At 37.3% G+C, this 13,373-nt stretch overlaps 1 long non-coding RNA gene across 1 annotated transcript; it reads right to left on the bottom strand.

Annotated features, from left to right (window-relative positions):
- Positions 1-10,638: 10,638 nt before the first annotated feature.
- On the bottom strand, positions 10,639-12,848 carry LOC141623200 (uncharacterized). The gene is made up of 3 exons (XR_012533255.1): positions 12,468-12,848; positions 11,953-12,173; positions 10,639-11,317 (listed from the first exon to the last, which is right to left on the bottom strand). It is a non-coding gene; the product is annotated as an uncharacterized LOC141623200 (long non-coding RNA).
- Between the last annotated feature and the right edge of the window lie 525 nt (positions 12,849-13,373).

The following is a 13,373-nucleotide window of genomic DNA, read 5'->3' on the forward strand; positions in this document are numbered from 1 at the left end:
TTAATGAGGTAAGTGAGGTGGTTGGCCCGACTAGACAAAATTTAATCACTCGAAATAAAAACGCAAGATAGCATATAATAAACGTAAATTTAGATATGAGGTTGAGTGATTACCGACTCACAAATACGGTGTCAATTTTGGTTTAAACATGATGTCAATGCACTTAGAACACTTAATAACATATATCCAAATTTAATTTAATCAATTAAGGAATTTTGTAAAACTCATACTAAAAATCACAAGCTATTAATTAACCCAATTTCTAGTCTAAATTTCTCAAAATGTTCTCTTGCAAGTGGCTTAGTAAAAATATCGGCAATTTGATTTTCGGTCTTGCAAAAGATAAGTTTAATATGTCCTTTTTCCACATGATCACGAATAAAATGGTGACGAATATCAATATGTTTGGTTTTAGAGTGTTGAATAGGATTTTTGGAAATATTAATTGCACTCGTATTATCACACATTAAAGGAATGGAGTCAAAAATAATACCAAAGTCCAAGAGTTGTTGTTTTACCCAAAGGAGTTGAGAACAACAATGTGCCGCACTAACGTACTCACTTTCGGCCGTAGAAAGAGCTACCGTGTTTTGTTTCTTTGAGGCCCAAGAAGTCAAGCAAGGACCCAAGAACGTTGCAATTCCGGAGGTACTCTTTCTATCTACCGTGCACCCCGCATAGTCCGCATCCGAAAAGCCTATAAGATCAAAAGGACAATGTAAAGGGTACCATAGGTAGAGATTTTGTGTTCCAATCAAATACCGAAGAATTCGTTTAACGGCTTTGAAATGTGATTCTTTCGGATTTGCTTGGAACCTAGCACATAAACATACGCTAAAGAGAATGTCGGGACGACTTGCGGTCAAGTAAAGAAGTGAGCCTATCATACCTCTATACACCTTATCACTAACATTCTTACCGAGTTCATCCTTGTCCAATTTGGACCCGTCTACCATAGGTGTATCATGAAGCTTACCATTAGTCATCCCAAATTTCTTAAGCATTTCTTTGATATACTTTTGTTGATGGATCATGATTCCATCCTTTGATTGCTTAATTTGGAGCCCAAGGAAGAATCCTAGCTCACCCATCATGCTCATTTCAAACTCCGATTTCATTAGTTCCGAAAAATATAAGTAAAGGAGTTCATTTGTTGCACCAAATATAATGTCATCAACATATACTTGTACAACCAACAGTTCACTGGACTGTTGCTTCAAGAACAATGTTTTGTCAACGGAGCCTCTTTTAAAACCATTTTCAATAAGAAATTTAGACAATCTATCATACCAACATCTTGGTGCTTGTTTTAAACCGTAAAGAGCTTTGTCTAATTTGAAAACATGGTTAGGCAAATCATTGTTCTCAAAACCCGGTGGTTGCTCTACAAAGACATCTTCTTCCAAATATCCATTTAAGAAAGCGGTTTTGACATCCATTTGGAAGAGTTTAATGCCTTTGTGAGCCGCAAAAGCTATAAGCAATCGTATGGCCTCAAGTCTAGCTACAGGTGCATAGGTTTCATCGTAATCAATACCCTCTTGTTGGTTATAACCTTGCACCACTAGTCTAGCCTTGTTCCTTACAATTTCTCCCGAGTCATCAAGCTTGTTGCGAAAGACCCACCTAGTACCAATGACGGTACGATTAGGCGGTCTAGGGACTAAGTGCCATACCTCATTTCTTTTGAATTGATTGAGCTCATCTTGCATGGCAAGCACCCAATCTGCATCAGTCAAGGCGACTGTTACATTTGAAGGCTCAATTTGAGATAGGAAGGCATTATGGGCACAATACTCATTGAGGTGAGCGAGATTGTTGACGGATGATCTTGTTCGAATTCCCGAGTTGAGATCGCTTGTGAGATTAGTGAGTGGATGAGAGCTTTGATGTTTCCACTTCTTTGGAACAATGGTTTCTTGTTCCCCCTCAACAAAGATCGATCCATGGATGATTGTTTCTATTGGCCTGGAAGGTTCTTCATCCTCACTGATTTGGGTTACTTCAGATTCGGAGGTGGATGCAACGATCGTTGGGTCCGTTGCTTCAGAGAGGAATCGAAGTATTACGTGTTCCCCCTGAGTTTCTTTGCTCTCCTTTGAAGGTGACAGTCTCTGTGTCTGTTGCAATTCAGTGCTGGGAGCTTCTTCATCTGTGAACACGAAGTCTTTTCGAACAAGACCAATCTCAAACTCATCATCCTCATCCTCATCATCATCATCCATGTTTTGTACTAGTTAATAACATTGTTCTAGCCATTCCTTCAAGGGTTCTATTCATCCTTTCAACCACACCATTTTATTATGGGGTTCTAGGAGCCGAGAAGTTATGGTCTACACCATTGTCATCACAATAAGCACCAAATGATGAGTTTTCAAATTCGGTTCCATGATCGGTTCTCATTGAAACAAGTTTTAAACCAAGTTTATTTTGAATCTTCTTTAACCAAATTAGAAACTCATCAAATGTCTCATCCTTAGAGCTTAGGAAGAGTGCCCAAACAAACCTAGAGTAATCATCAACAATGACACACACATAACGACTACCACCTCTACTTCTAGTTCTCATTGGTCCACACAAGTCGATATGTAAAAGTTGCAAAGGTTGAGATGTACTCATAATTCTTTTGGATTTGAAGGAACTTTTAACATGTTTACCTCTAGCACATTCATCACATACTTTATCAATGTCAAATTTTATATTAGGAATGCCTTCAACTAAATCAAGTCTTTTAAGGGTATTAAGAGTTTTTGTACTAACATGACCAAACCTTTTATGCCATAACCAAGGATCATTGTTCATTACACTCATGCAAGACATGGTGTGACCGGATAGAGAGTTCAAATTAGTTAAGTAAACATCTTTGACACGTCTTCCTTCGAGTATTAGTTCATTAGTAGTGGCATCAAAAATTCGACACATATTGGCATGAAATTCAACAACATTACCCTTATCACAAAGTTGAGAAATACTAAGGAGATTATGTTTCAAACCTTTGACAAGCCGCACATTGTCGACACAAAGTAAGGATGACTTACCAACTTTTCCAATACCAATTACTTCACCTTTCTTGTTGTCACCAAACCTTACCGTGCCACCATCATACGCTTTAAGTGAGAGGAATTGGCTTCTATCACCCGTCATGTGACGAGAGCATCCACTATCCAAGTACCAATTGCGGCCGCCTCTCACCAAGCCCTACACAAGATTAGTTTTTGAGTTTAGGAACCCAAATGAATTTGGGTCCCTTTTTGTGATCAACATAACTTGTGGTGTCTTTCTTAATGTTCATTTCTTTTAATGCTTTGGTGTTCTTATCAATGTCATCAAATCGTTTTGTACATCCATTAAAAACATGACCATTGTCACCACAATAATTGCAAATGATGTATTCGGGAAGACCTACATACTTCCTTCCTCTAAAATCATTTTTAGGCTTCTGGATGCAACAGTCAGCCTGACTGTTCCATTTGAACCCCAAACCAGCAGATTTCTCACATTTCTCGGTTTGATTCGTGAGGAAGTTTAACACGGTTTGACTTCCTTCCCATTTTTCAGTGATGTTCTTAGCATTAACAAGCTCATTGGTCAAGTCATTGACACGAGAGAGAAGATGCAAATTCTTTTCCTTTTCTCTTTTAAGTTCATCATTATTAGCACTTTCTATGGACAATCTTTTCTCAACAATGAAGTCATGGGTGTGATTGTTGAGTTTAGACACGAGATAAATGATTCTTTCTTTGGACTCTTCATATGTAGATGTCATCTCGTCAAGTCTCTTGCTTAGATCAACGACTTCATCGGATCTATGGTGAGGAGAAGACCTAGAAGTGCTACATTCGGGCATACCTTTTTGAAAGAAAGTAAGCCTATCATGGAGATCTTCTATTTCATTCTTGAGACAAACAACCTCACTTTTAAGACACTCATTTTCATTTTCCAACCATTCACTTTTTCTTTTAAACTTGTCTAAGTCGTGGTCGAAGCAAATGATCTTAGAGACTGTTTCTCTTAAGTCTACAACTTCAACTACAAGGTCATAGATCTCATTTTCAAGAGCATCTTTGTCCTTCAAAATGTCATCACGTTCCTTGGTTAGTTGGGAAACTTGCATCACCAAAGTTGTGTTGACATTTTCAAGGTCAGAGACGTCCGTGGGGGTCAACCTAAGACGCTCTAGTTCTTTAGTCAAATGTTTGTTTAACTTGTTGACTCTTTTGACTTCATTATATGCCTCAGAAGTGACAGAACGTGATCTGTTGCTTTTAGTTCATTTTTCGATTAAAGTTTTCTTGAGCAATTTCCTCAATCTCATTTTGCATTATATCAAGCTTATTGGTTTGAGACCGACACTTATCAAGAAGTTGGTCAAGAAGCTTACATACTTTCTCTTTGGAGTAAGTTCTAGCCTTGGCCTTTAGATGATTTACCTCGTTGTCGGAATCGGAGTCGGAATCGTCGGGGTTAGCCATGAGGCATCTTAAGTGTTCAAGTTTTGAGGTTTTTGAGACTTTTTCTTTACCATGATTTGCAAGACACATTTTAGCCTCAAGTTCCTCCTCGATGAGTTCCTCATCTTCCTCGGAGTCGGACATTCCCCATATAGCACTCATGACTCTATGTTTGTAGTCTTTTTTAACCTTTTCTCTTCTTTCCTTAGATTTGATTTCTTCCCACTTGGGACATTCTTTAATTTGATGAGTTTTATCACCACATTTAAAGCATCCCATGGTGGAAGTAGGTCGTCTCTTAGGAAAGCGTTTTTTCGAGTAATTATTAGTGAACTTTTTGTTACCTTGTCCATTGACCAACCCGGCTAAGTTCCTTGTGAACATAGCAAACTCGTCTTCCTCCTCATCTTCTTCATCACTTGGAGAAGATGTGAGGGCGAGACTCTTTCCCTTTGATGACTCACTAGAATGCTTATCGAGATTAAACTCGTGAGCCATTAGTGATCTCATTAGTTCATGAAGAGATAGGGTTGACAAGTCTTTAGCTTCCTCTATGGCGGTGACTTTAGGTTGCCATTTAGGGGTTAGACTACGAAGGATTTTTCGAATGATGTCCTCGGACTCGAAATTCCTTCCTAGACTTTGAAGCTCATTAATAATACAAGAAAAACGAGAAGAAAAACTATTTAAAGACTCGTCCTTTGACATTCTAAACATCTCATATTGTTGCATGAGAAGGTCAATACGGTGTTTTCTTACTTGGGACGTCCCTTCATATGCAAGTACAAGGGAATCCCAAATAGATTTTGCCGTAGGACACCCGGAGATTCGACTAACTTCCCCCTCACCAACACAACGTTGAAGAATCGACATTGCTTTGGAATTCTTTTCGGCAAGCTTGAAGTCGTTCTCATTGTAATTTCTTTCCTCTTTTGTCTTGGTGAAACCGTTAAGAATATCGGTTTCCTCAATGGCAAGAGGTCCATTTTGGATGATGTTCCAACATTGATAATCGATACTTTTGATGTAATGTTCCATTTTGAGTTTCCACCATCCAAAATTCGAACCGGTAAAGACCGGGATCTTGGAGTGTTTCTCGGAATCCATTACCCACGAATCAAACTCTAAGGTGGTTAGCCTCGATCAAGAGCACGAGGCTCTGATACCAATTGTTGAGTTTATGGATTCAAGTACCTAAGAGGGGGGGGGGTGAATTAGGTACTATTTAAAAAATTTATAACTTCAACTTTATTGAATTAAAGTGAGTTACAAGAACAAAAGAGATTAGAGGATACTTTGAATAATATAGAAAGATTGAACAAGTATCACGATGAATGTTTGTCAAGTATGAAAGCAACAATCGTTCGATCGTATCTATTTGTCTCGGTTTGTGGAATATTATCTGCAGACCAAATGCGACAAATATGATGAATGTTACTTCTAAGTTTAAGCGAAACAAAACAAACAAACAAACAAAGTATAAAGCAGCGGAAATAAAGTAAACACTTGAACACGAGATTTTTGAATTGGTTCGGCAAGAAACTCAAGTGCCTACGTCCAATCTACCTTTTTATTACTTTCCTTTAGTGATCTACTCCGACAACTAAAAGACCCTTGTAATAAAAGACGCCAACCTACTCCGGTTGCAAAGCTAGTACAAGAACTACTCCGTTCTTATGACAAGCTAACTCGCAATCTACTCCGATTGCCAACTCACAACCTACTCCGGTTGTCAAGAGTTAAAGACTACTCCGTCCTAAACTCTACTAACACACTTAGAATGTTATAGGATCAAGTTTCCACTAACACATTCTTAACAAAGAATAGAGGTGGACAACTTTTACAAGATCAACAATTCTTAAGCAAGAGAGTTTAGTATAGAAAAGCAACAGTAGCCACGACTGTAGAAACTGAAGACACTTGAAGACTTTTAAAGGATTTTGCAAAGAACACGGTTTTAAGCTTTTGAAAACAATTTGCAAAACATGAAAGAATTAATTCAGAAAAGTCTTAAGAATTAATGAAGGAGGGACTCGGTATTTATAGAGGAGGTGAGTGAAGGGGTTGCTAGGGTTTTGAAGGGTCAAAGACCTCACATGTGAAGGGCAATAGCAACCACCTAAAAACTTGCACCAAAAAGGAGTCTTTTGCAAAGGTAAGAATAGAGAAAGAAGGTTTGAAAGATAACCTTAAATGCTCATGCAAAATCAGAAAACAAAGGATGTGAGACAAGTCACATGATGACAAGTTAACACAAATATGGCAAAAAACATTTTTTGTTTTCTTAAAGACCAAAGGATTGAATTTGCACAAAGAGGAAACATTTTGAAAAATTCAAACCACTCTTTATTGGATACTACCTCCTTAATAAAAATCTGAATTTTTATCTTTGAAAAATATGAGTCACGTGAAAGCATTTGAAAGATAAAAAGGAAGCTTCAAGTTTTTACGAGTTGTGGCATAGTCCACTCAGCTGTTTACTTGTTGAAGCAAACTATCCGGATCAAGCTTTCTATTACTCTACTATACTTAACTTTCTTGCTTGTACATTAGATGTCACACGACTAATTACAATGGGATAATAAACAACTTCAACACTTCTTAATCCAAGCTTGATTACATCATTAATCCTGAAAAGGTAAACTAAGATAACACAAATCAAATGGGCATGTTATCATCAACATAAGGAACCCAACATCTCATAATATTATCATTGGAGACTGACATGTGCAGACAAGAACGAGATAAAGGCTGAGTGAGGGCGTCGGCCAATTGATCATCATTTGTGACGGTTGTAACACGCAAAGCACCAGACTCCACCTTTTCACGAATAAAATAAAAGTCAAAATCAAGGTGCTTCATCCGAGAATGAAAGACGAGACTTGCGTTGAGGTTGTGGCGCCAACATTGTCGCAAAATATCATAGGAGATGAGGGTAGAACAATGTTGAGCTCACGTAGCAGATTCTGGAGCCAAGACAGCTCAGCATCGGTATTATTAACGGAGACCAGTGGATTGTTGTGGGGGAGTGCATAAACTGAGACAGCCGGCTAACAGTATAAGCCAAGTCGGGGCGAGTCAAAGACATGTATTGAAGGCCACCCATGAGCGTGCGATAAGAGGTAGGATCAGTCAAGGGATCACCTTCATGGACAGAGAGGTTGGCCGAGGGATCAAGAGGCATGGAAACCGGCTTTAAATTCGTCATCGAAGCATGTTCCAGTAGATCACTTATATATTTGTGCTGACTAAGAAAGAGCTCAGACGGATGAGATTGTACTTCGACGCCAAGGAAATAGGACAAAGGGCCGAGGTTTTTGAGAGAGAAATGAGAGGCAAGGGTAGCAATAAAGTCAGCAACAAGAGAAGCACTCGGGCCTGTGACAATAATGTCATCAATATACACAAGAACATAAATAGGACTAGTAGCATGGTGAATAAAAAGGGAGGTGTCGGAGACGAAGTTTGTAAACCCGGGTTACAGCAGGTAATTACGAAGTTCGGTATACCAAGCCCTTGAGGCTTGCTTGTGACCGTAAATTGTTTTGCGAATACGACACACATGTGTGGGGTTCGACGAGTCAACGAACCCAGGGGGTTGAACCATGTACACGTTTTTAGTGAGCGTGCCCAGGAGAAAGGCATCATTCACATCCAGTTGAGGAAGGACTCGGCTATTATTAACGGCAAGACTTAGCAAAGTTCGGACTGTGGCCGGTTTCACAACAAGGCTGAAGGTTTCAGTATAGTCGAGGCTAGGGCGTTGGTGAAACCCCTTAGCAACGAGGCGAGCCTTATGTTTATTAATTGTACCATTGGGGTTTTATTTGGTACGGAAAACCCATTTACAACCCACGACGTTGTGAGTAGAAGAGAGAGGAACAAGATCCCACGCGCCATTGGACACAAGGTCCTTATTTTTATTTTTTATGAGAAAGTGATAGTTTAATATTGCTTATGTGAGGACAATAAAATTGCCGACTTTATTCCTTTTGTTGGACATACTACTCTTTCTAGTTGGTCTAAAGGTCGTTAATTTTCACTTATCTCACTCAATTAAAATATAAGTTAATTATACCTAAAAAATCAATCTAATTTTCTTACCTTATAAAAAAAAACACGCCACCAACCATTTAACGGGACTAATTTAAAAAAAGGAATACAAAAAATTATCGTAAAGTGAAAGGAAAGACAAGGGCACATGGTCCTTATTTGTGATTTCCGTAAGTTCAATAACAAAAGCTAGAGTGGGCCAAAATACTTGGCATTAGTACAATTTTGGTGCCCTAAATCTTCAAGACTACCCTACAACTTTCTATTGCAAAAGTGATGTTCTTTGCTTTACACTAAATTCTTGGTTTTTATTACCTTTTTTTTTTTACCTATCTTTCTCTCTTTCCTTTCCCAATTCCCCTACATGTATAATTACAAAAGTCGTAAAGCATTATTTGGGTTGTCCTACATGCACATAACAAATATTCCCTAATGAATCAATGATTTCTACTCGCGTCATTATCTATCTAGTTCTTCTTTGACATCAAAGTTATGAATTTGCAACACTTCAATAAAGGGTCTTTATCATTTTTCTCGTAGAAGAATATACTCTTATTACCATTTACACACTCCCGCATTTTTCGGTCTTGGGAATTGGGTACTAACCATTAGTTTTCGTTAAGACAAAAATCAGTATTCGTCTTAATATTAAAACGAGTCAAATATCATCCACTTGAACATTTAAGACATATCATTTGCTTGTCTAAGCATTTTGCTTTTGTCTTATACTATTTGACCCATCTTAAACAAATCCAATGACCATGAGAAAGCCATGGCTACCAGACTTACCACCATGCATTATTATTTTTGCCTCTAATCCATAGTGTCCGGTCGTGCCTGGCCTATCGTGCTCGTGCCGTGTCGTGTCAAAGCACTAATTCCTTCGTTGTGGCCCGTCCTAAGACTCGTCGTGTCCGTGTTGGCACGTAACGTTCACACCATATTTCATTGGTCCGAAATCTGGTACAAGGGCTGACCCACTTGAAGACAGAAAATAAAATAGATGGAAACTTGGATGTCGTGCTCGTGCCGTGTCGTGTCAAAGCACTAATTCCTTCGTTGTGGCCCGTCCTAAGACTCGTCGTGTCGTATCCGTGTTGGCACGTAACGTTCACACCATATTTCATTGGTCCGAAATCTGGTACAAGGGCTGACCCACTTGAAGACAGAAAATAAAGTAGATGGAAACTTGGATGTCATGCTTGGAAACAACCATACAAGACTCAAGTCACTACTAATCGAGTATAGACTTGTATAGGTTGCCTGAATCAAAGAAAGTGGTAAAATTATTTTACTAACAATAATATGAAAAGCCTACAATCTACATGCTCATTTCTTGTACATTAATGTTCAAATCATTATGTATTGTTTGTTATGTTTGGGAACTTAAAACTGAAAATGAATTTTAGAACTGTGACATTTCAAGCATTTAAAAACTTTAGAATTTGGAATTGGACTCAATTTCAACCAAGTTAAACTTTGGGATTTCAATAGGAATGTCAATTGTGGCCTCTCAAATACTTGCCAATCTACCGTATAGTCATCATTTTAATTTTATAACTATTTCACTATTTTATAACGTTTTTTTTTTTTGTGATGCAAATTTCATCGTAATATTTTTATTTATGATTTTTTCCAATCGCAAATATTTTCCATCACAATATTTATTGTCCTAGTAAAAAAAATATTATAATAAATTTGGTGATTTCAATCCATAACGGCCCCACCCAATTCTGATTCTATGGGTTTCCGAAACACAATTGTGCGAGAACTTGAAATCTGAAATCGAATTCTACGTGATCTCCAAATGAATTTTTGGAATTGAATTCAAACATTTTAATTTCTACTCACTGAAATCATGAAAATGAAAAATCAATTATGCGGTTACGCTACCTTGGTGAATTCAAGATAACTAAACTTAATGTATTGTTAATTGCTCACATTCAACTCCTCCATATACTATATATCTTCGTCATGTTCCCACCATCTTCATTTTCTTCCCCCACCTCCACCTTTTCATCATTTTCACCGAAGGTAGTGTTTGGCAAACAAGAATTCATTTTGTTTACATGAAACTAATTCCAAAATTGAAATGGAGATACTCAATTCCAATTCCAATTCCCAGAAGTTGTTTGGTTAACCCATGGAATTCAATTATAAATTTCAATTCCATACTATTGTTTGGAAGACTCTTGGAATTCATTTGTTTTTCGAAAATACAAGCTTTAATCTTTAACTCGAGTAATAATCAAAATCAATCTCACAAATTTATCCGAAGCAAATTTTAAAGCCTACAAACTTACAGGTACATAGCTCGACATAGCATCAAATTAGCTCGAAAAAAACAACAAAAACTACTAAATACTACTATCACCAATACCAAGGCACTCCAATACCCAATTTAGCTTATCATCGCTCGGAAGTGACTTCAACATCTCAAAATCAGATAAGGGACCAGACATAAACTTTCTAGTAGCCTTCATGAGTCATGACTTGATGTCGGCCAACCTCTTCGACATTTTCACTTCATGAATTTCTTGTGGGGTGGGTTTTGGTTATTCTTTTGCCTTACTTTGAACATACTCTCGGAAACACTCGGTAAAAGTTGTTACAGCATCTGCTAATTTATCATGCTTTTGCTTCTTTGACTTCGTGGAAGACATGGACTTGTTTGAACTACCCTTTTCACACTCAAGTTCGCCATCCATAGCTACAGCAGCTTCATCGTGCATCTCTACTCCATCACCCACCGCTCTATCTGGGCCACACAATGTGCATATGTCATCCTAATATTTTGCTGCAGGCGGATTCTCCTGTCAAAAGCAAAATCATTGGACATTCATCAAAAAAAAAAAAAAAAAGAATAAAGAGACAATACAAACATCGAGTTCCAAGGTCATTGGACTATACCCAAACTCACACCCGCAAAATTTAGCTTAAGGAAAGATGGAAAACAAGGCAAATTCTTCCATTGTTTTGGAAACTAGCAACTGTGTAAACAATGACAACAATCTCCTTCTAAATTAGACCACAAATACTACAGCGAGTAACCATTTAACCAACATGTCAGAGACTCTCTCATTGAGTCAGATTAATTCTATAAGCAACTGTGTAAACAAATGCAGCTGTTTAAACAAATGCAGTCATCCACAAGCATACTTCAGGAAGCTAATAAGATATGGTGATTCCATAAATTTATAGAAACAGAGATTTACACGAGTGATAAATGCTTAATGCATGTCGCAGACAGTCGAAGACAATCATAGAAGTAAGAATAATGCAATTTCTGATGAGGCTTTAGATCTAAAACGGCTTTTTCATTCATTTTTATAAGCAAAACAAGAAAACAAGGTAGTATACAGACAAGATCACAAAAGTTACATGTTTTCTTCATAGCTGATCACAAACTAATACAGACAAGGTATGAATTGAAAAAAATAAATTTTACCTTTATGATCTCCAGGATTGGTATTTCGCAAACATACTCAAAGCTAAGTTATCTCGAAACTCATCACATTCAACAACATGGTGGAAACAAGTCTTGCGTCATCCTCAATCTCAATATCAACTGATAAAACCAAAAATAATCACAAATAACTCAACTTTGCCATCATAATCCTCCCTAGGACGCTTCCTCGACTGTATAATATTATCATCAAAAAGCTCAACCTAAAAAGAATATCAACAACCATTCAATCAAATGCAAAACAACAAATCATTATATAAATTTATAGAGTATCAGTTATGAACCAAACACTGCAAGTATGGAAATTACTAATTCTAATCTAAATTATTAATTAACAAGATAAAATCAAGTGAATGAGTTACACAAACGCTGTTAAACATAGAACCAGAAACAATATAACAAAAATATCATTCAATCATTCCAATCGAAATCGTATTGAACCCTAATTCACGAAAAAAAAGAGGCAAATTGGATGTAGAATTTTGGCAGAAACATACCGTGGTGAAGAATCAAGAGAAATTCTGAGCTGTAGAACGGTCGATCGATATTGATTGTTGGCCGAAATTTGTGAAACTATGGTTTTTTAGGGTTCACCATTGATGTCAGGAGAGATGTCGTGAAATGTGTTATAGACAAATGAGGAAACGAAATGACTACCCAATAGAAGGGATTTGAGTGAGTCGTTTTTTATTCTAAGTTGAAATTGGGCTGGATTTGGTCAATACCATTTCCAAATTTTGTAGGTAGCCAAACAGTAGAATTGGCCATATTCTGCAATTCATTTCCAAATCTCAGTTGCCAAACAGGCCGAAAAATGTTTCCTCTCCATTTCTTCTCACAAACATTATAATGAACCCGTGCACTGCATGGGTGACAACGTAGAGTATCAATCTAAGTAGATCTTATATAAGTGATAAGGTTAAAGTCGTGTCCCCTAAATCAAAGTAAATCCTATTCTCAAGTAACTAGTAGCTAGCAGTAAGAAAGGGTCGAATCCACAGTGAGGCGAGTTAATTAATCTAGTTTGTTTATATTTATGTTCGTCTTAAAGGTAACAGTTTATGGGGTTAATTGTTTGATTTCTAATAACTAATTGCGATGTAAATAAAAACAAATTCAATAATAATAAAGAGTCTAGGGATTGGGTTCACCAGGTAGTCATCCAAGGGTAAGGTTTAATTCATTGATTGAGCAATTTATATTGTTGAAAGTCATACGATCGGTCGATTCTAATATGTCTTTTTAGATCTAAACTTAACATGCGATTGCTATTATTAAGTCAGTCTAATTTAATTATCGTGGCCTATACTAGTCTTAACCCGGACGGTGAAAATCCTAGTTTGCAAGACTAATTAACCAATTCTGATCAATAATTAATTAACTAGATATAAGACGATAATTGA

The sequence above is a fragment of the Silene latifolia genome, chromosome X, assembly GCF_048544455.1.
Source record: "Silene latifolia isolate original U9 population chromosome X, ASM4854445v1, whole genome shotgun sequence".
Taxonomy (NCBI): domain Eukaryota; kingdom Viridiplantae; phylum Streptophyta; class Magnoliopsida; order Caryophyllales; family Caryophyllaceae; genus Silene; species Silene latifolia.